Here is a 6,078-nt window from a genome sequence, read left to right on the forward strand (position 1 = left end):
AATGTTTGCGTAGCGTTAAGTGTCTCCTGCGGAGGAGAACTTAAATCTGTCACAAACTTGGGGCCCGGAGGAGGGGAGAGAAGATATTTTTAAAAGGTAGGTTAAGACATATGCGTTCTGGTTTTTTTATCGCGCTTGCATCAGTGTGTAGTAGGAGTATCTTCCAAAATTTGCCTTTTGAGTGTTTGGCTTAAAAAAAAAAAAAAGGGGGGGGAGGAAAAAAGCAGCTCAGTGGGTCAGGATTGTCCTTTGGCGTCGGGTGTTTTCTTCATGCAGCCTGTCATCAGGGACTTCAGGTACCTTCAGGTAATTAGTAAGGCACAAAGGGTTTCATGATTTACACTATTTGTGAGTAACGTGATTTGCATTTTGCTTGCAGAGTTTGTAAATAGCGTTAGTTAAATGCTCTTCAAAGCCTAGAGCGCTGCTGCGTGTGTGGAGTAGATGGCAATATATTTCCTGAGGGCTGGGGCTCGGATGTGAAACGGCTTTAAGGAGCTACCTACGAGGTGAGATTGTGCTTTTGGTTGATTTGCCCTGGTTTTGATGGCTGCAATCCCAAGATCCAAAAGGTGGTCTTGGACTGGGACCCTGGGTACCCAGCAGAGACTGGGAAGAGCGTGCTGGTCCCTGTGGGTCTCTCCAGGCTCCCAGTTCCAGCATTGAAACCGTGGCTCAGAGCTCCTGTTTCTCACATCACATCAGTGGGTTGGGGTTTTGGTTTTTTTTTGGAAGTTTCCTTTGAGCTCTTGCAATGTAGAAGCTCCAACACGGTTCTGTCCTTGGCTTTCCCAGCCCAGACCACTGACCTCCATTTCCACATCCTCAGTTGAAGGACTTTGGGCTTCAGAAGCCCTTCTGCGTGTGATCCACCCTTGTCAAAGCTGAGTGGGCTTTTGCTCATGCTGCTCCCAGGTTGCTGTGGCTGCGGGACCCCAACGGTGACGTTCCAGGACCCGGTTGCTCCATGGATTTAGGGTCTTCCTTCCCTGCTCACGCCTAGAAAACATTTTAATGTGCCGAATGGATGCACAGGCAGGAGCAACGCAAAGAATTGAAGCTTGGGTTTGTCTTGAAAAAGAAAAAAATGGTTCTAAGGGAGCCTGCTCCTCCTGCAGAGGAAGCAGACCCAGACATGGAACGTGATGCTCTGGTGCCTGAGATTGTTGGGTGTGGTGATTGTTGTGGTGTTGGGGTGTTGGGTTTTTTGTTTTGGTGTTGTGGGGTTTTTTTGGGTTTGGTTTTGTTTTTTTTTAATGATTGGACTCGATGGTCTCAAAGGTCCCTTCCAACCATGAAGATTCTGTGATTTATCCACTCTGCCAGGCAACAAGACAGCGTTAGACCCAGGAGAAGCCTGTCCTTCCTAGACCACAGGCAATGTTTTTCATGTGGGTGCTGCTGCGGCGAGATGAGTGTGAATGATGTGAAGTGGCACAGTCTGGCTAAGCTGGTTTGATTTTTTTATTCCTTCTTTGCCTGAGGCTACTGTGGTATGGATTATGTGGGTGGGTGCAGGACTTAGAATTTTCAGACTTTGGCTCATATATTGAGATTTAGCCCTCCTTTGTTTCTTTGCAGCATAACTTTTTTTTTGCGTGGTGATGGGGACATCTGGGTGTCCCTAATCCTGGGGCTGCTGAAGTTCCAGTATCCTATTTGTCTGTATTTTCTTATCCCTCTCCACTGTAGTGCCCAAGCTCGTGGGTTAGCGGAGCTGAAGGTTCACCTTTCTCATGAAACTGAAGAATTCCCTCCCCAGCTCCTTACCCTTCTGGATGTCAAGAGAGATTTGCAGTACTCGGTGAGATTTGCAGACATGGCTTTAAATGTTGTCAGGAAGCTGTGGGCATCTCCTCCAGGCCCAAATCAGAGGTCTGTGCCCCACTCCATCTCTGCCAGTCACGTCTTGGCTGTGAGTCTCTCTGGGAAGAAGAGTTGTGTGTCAGATGTATAAGAAAATAAACTCTGTAAAGCCCAGAAAGCCCCCCACATCCTGGGCTGGGTATAAGAAAATAAACTTTGTAAAGCCCAGAAAGCCCTCCCTGCATCCTGGGCTGCATCCCCAGCATTGTGGCCAGTGTCAAGAGAGATTTGCAGTACTCGGTGAGATTTGCAGACATGGCTTTAAATGTTGTCAGGAAGCTGTGGGCATCTCCTCCAGGCCCAAATCAGAGGTCTGTGCCCCACTCCATCTCTGCCAGTCACGTCTTGGCTGTGAGTCTCTCTGGGAAGAAGAGTTGTGTGTCAGATGTATAAGAAAATAAACTCTGTAAAGCCCAGAAAGCCCCCCACATCCTGGGCTGCATCCCCAGCAGCGTGGCCAGCAGGGTGAGGGGGGGATTCTGCCCCCTCTGCTCCGCTCTGGGGAGACCCCACCTGGAGCTCTGTGTCCAGCTCTGGAGTCCTCAGCACAGGAAGGACATGGACCTGTTGGAACGGGGCCAGAGGAGGGTCACAAAAATGATCAGAGGCTGGAGAATCTCTCCTATGAGGACAGGTGGAGAGAGTTGGGGGGGTTCAGCCTGGAGAAGAGAAGGCTCCAGGGAGACCTTAGAGCCCCTTCCAGTCCCTCAAGGGTCCCCAGGAGAGATGGGGAGGGACTCTGGATCAGGGAGGGGAGCCATAGGACAAGAGGTAACAGTTTTAAACTGAAAGAGGGGAGATTTAGATGAGATATTAGGAAGAAATTCTTTGGTGTGAGGGTGGTGAGACACTGGAAGAGGTTGCCCAGAGAAGCTGTGGCTGCCCCATCCCTGGAGGGGTTCAAGGCCAGGCTGGATGGGGCTTGGAGCAACCTGGTCTGGTGGGAGGTGTCCCTGCCCAGGGCAGCAGGTTGGAACTGGATGGTCTTTAAGTTCCTTTCCAACCGAAACCATTCTGTGAGTCTACGAAAGGAAAATATTGCACTCGTTCTCGGGTTTGGATTCAGGTTTGTGTTTCTCCAGAGGCGAGGTGACCTGTGAGGCTGGCTTTGTGGATCTGCTCGGGATTCCTCTGGCAAAGGGGGTTCCCTTGGTGGTATCCAGACACTCTGCCCTCCTGCCCCGGGCAGGCAGAGACATGGAGGGGAAGCACCAGCACGTCCACATGAGCTTCTGCATCTGCCATTTGTGTCTCTGCCTGTTTTGCCAGTGGGGAGGAACTGATTTGATTTTTCGAGGGAGCCGAAGAGGAGCAGCAAACACTCACCCTGTGTGATAGGAATCTGGCTGTTTGCTGCAGGCAGCCCCTCACTGGGAGCACCCAGAGGGCTCTACAGCACTCCCCGGTTCTGTGGAATAACAAAAACAGCGAAGGAGTGAGAGAACGAGTTTTATTTCTGGCCTGGATAATTTCTGTTTGGTTTTTGGTTTGTTGGGTTTTTTTTTATTTTATTTTAAGTGAATTGAATGTGCTTTGCCAACATAGAATATCGTTGGGTGCAGGTCCATTTGGGGAATGGCACTCGCAGTGGAGGAGAGGTGAGAGATGGGATGAGAAGCATGTGGGCTTTGGGAGGGCTTCTCTAGGGAGCTGAGGAAACTTGTGTTTGTGTGTGTCTGCATCCCTCTGTGCACAGTGCCATGGCTGCACTCTCTCCTGCTTCAGGGAAAGCTTTACTATTTTCTGTATTTATTTGTTTGTCCCTCTAGGGTGATATAATTGCGTACTGGGAGGCACAGTCACTTCATTAAACAATGAGCTTTTGAGGGGCAGAAACTTTCTTCCAAGGTAGCCTCACCCGGTCAGGATTTACAGCTGCTCTTCCAATAGAAGTACTATCCTAAGTAGTTCTGCTGTCTAAAAGTCAGACATGGACTTTCAAAACTGGTTCACATTCATTCATTCATTCATTCATTCCTTAGCATTTTTTAGTGATGAAAAGCTTTACAGACTTTGGTCCAGGGGCTCTGCCTGCAGAAGACCCGTGTGGGGTGGGGCGTAGAGCACCAGGGCTTTGGTGGCACAGTACCATTTTGCACTGAGGTCATTCCCAACCCAGATGTTGCCCTGAAAACTTTGTCCTTCTTTATTTGACATTCATTCTGTGGAAGAAGATTGTGTGGAGCTAACCGTCCAGAGACACATACTTGTGAGCCTTTCAAATATGTCTTTTTTTTGTCATGAAGTAGGTAGGTATGGTCAGCGCTTCTTAGACATGAAAGGCTTTGGGGACTGGGGGATCTTCATGGGCAGAGGGATATTTTTTTCTCACTCTGCAAGCAAAGCCAGATCTTTCCTCTCCCACATCCTCCTCTTCACATCTGCATTCTCCTCTAGACCTGGAAGAACGCGAAGGGACTTGGCAGTGATCATTATCTCTCACTAGCCCGTGGCTACGTTGCCTTGTTCAGGTCAGAAGTGAGCCCTTCTGTGTAAATAATCTCCACAGGATCTGAGAGAAATAAAAATGACAGTAGGAATGTGCCCCTCCATTAAAAACTGAGCGTGCTGAGGGAATGCTGGTGTTTTGCAGGAAGGACTGAACCAAGGAGCCTGAAGACCATGGAGGGCGACTGTCTGAGCTGCATGAAGTACCTGATGTTCCTTTTCAACTTCTTTATATTTGTAAGTATTAAGAATCTGCTCTCTCTCTTGAAGCCTCCTATTTCCAGCAGCCTGCTGCTCCCCAGCAGGATAGGCTGGGATTTGGTCAAGTTGCCATGGTGCACAACATCCCCTTGGCTTTGCACTAGCAAGAACTGAGGGGTTTGCAGCACCCAGTGATGCTCAGATATTCAGAAAGGCAGCACAGTGGTCACTGTTGGCTGAGTTATTCCTGTCCTTGGACAAGGGAGGCCAGAGGGAAAGCTGGAACTATAGTGTACGTGGCCCGTCTTTGGATGGCAGAAGAAATTGTTCCACCCTCAAGACCTGGGTGCCCTGCTGAAGTTTTCCCTAGGAAACTCAGGCATTTTCATACCACATAAGGAGTCACTCCTGGTCACCCTGTTGCTCTTGACTTTGACAGGAAAGGTGGGAGCCTCCAACCACCCTAGACTGGTGGTGGTGGGTTTCCTGTCCCCTGGGGATGTGGCAGCAGCTGGAGAATCGGTCTTTCAGCGTTAGGGAGGGAGTAAGCGGTAGAGGGATGTGTCGAGGAAGAAAGGTGCTTTTTCTGCAAATGTTTCGTGTAGAGAGGAAGAGATGCTAAGAGCAGCATGGCAGCAGCCACCTGCTCAGCAGTGAGTATGTGTCACGGAGAAACACAAATTCTCCAGGTGAACACTTGATCAAAAGATAGCAGTGACTCCAGTTTCCCTGCAGCAGTTGTTTTATCTTACTCAACCTGGAGCTCTGTGTCCAGCTCTGGAGTCCTCAGCACAGGAAGGACATGGACATGTTGGAACAGGACCAGAGGAGCCCACAAAGATGATGAGAGGCTGGAGCACTTATGCTACAAGGACAGGCTGAGAGAGTTGGGGGGGTTCAGCCTGGAGAAGAGAAGGCTCTGGGGAGACCTTAGAGCCCCTTCCAGTCCCTCAAGGGGCTCCAGGAGAGATGGGGAGGGACTCTGGATCAGGGAGGGGAGCCATGTGTGAGGGTGGTGAGACACTGGACCAGGTTGCCCAGAGAAGCTGTGGCTGCCCCATCCCTGGAGGGGTTCAAGGCCAGGCTGGATGGGGCTTGGAGCAACCTGGTCTGGTGGGAGGTGTCCCTGCCCAGGGCAGGGGGTTGGAACTAGATGGTCTTTAAGATCCCTTCCAACCCAAACCATTCTATGAGTCTACGAAAGAAAAACATTGCGCTTGTTCTCAGGTTTGGATTCAGGTTTGTGTTTCTCCAGAGGCGAGGTGACCTGTGAGGCTGGCTTTGTGGATCTACTCGGGATTCCTCTGGCAAAGGGGGTTCCCTTGGTGGTATCCAGACGCTCTGCCCTCCTGCCCCGGGCAGGCAGAGACATGGAGGGGAAGCACCAGCACGTCCACATGAGCTTCTGCATCTGCCATTTGTGTCTCTGCCTGTTTTGCCAGTGGGGAGGAACTGATTTGATTTTTCGAGGGAGCCGAAGAGGAGCAGCAAACACACACCCTGTGTGATAGGAATCTGGCTGTTTGCTGCAGGCAGCCCCTCACTGGGAGCACCCAGAGGGCT

At 50.4% G+C, this 6,078-nt stretch overlaps 1 long non-coding RNA gene across 2 annotated transcripts in view; it reads left to right on the top strand.

The window, feature by feature from the left end:
- The window catches only part of LOC106892747, a 127,601-nt gene extending 123,030 nt beyond the window's left edge, over nucleotides 1-4,571 (top strand). For both annotated transcript variants that reach the window (XR_001412933.1, XR_001412934.1), the window contains one exon: nucleotides 4,460-4,571. This is a non-coding gene — a long non-coding RNA (uncharacterized LOC106892747). The remainder of the gene's footprint in view (nucleotides 1-4,459) is intronic.
- Nucleotides 4,572-6,078: the final 1,507 nt, after the last annotated feature.

This window comes from Calidris pugnax, unplaced genomic scaffold (assembly GCF_001431845.1).
Source record: "Calidris pugnax isolate Ruff unplaced genomic scaffold, ASM143184v1 scaffold68, whole genome shotgun sequence".
In the NCBI taxonomy this organism is placed as follows: domain Eukaryota; kingdom Metazoa; phylum Chordata; class Aves; order Charadriiformes; family Scolopacidae; genus Calidris; species Calidris pugnax.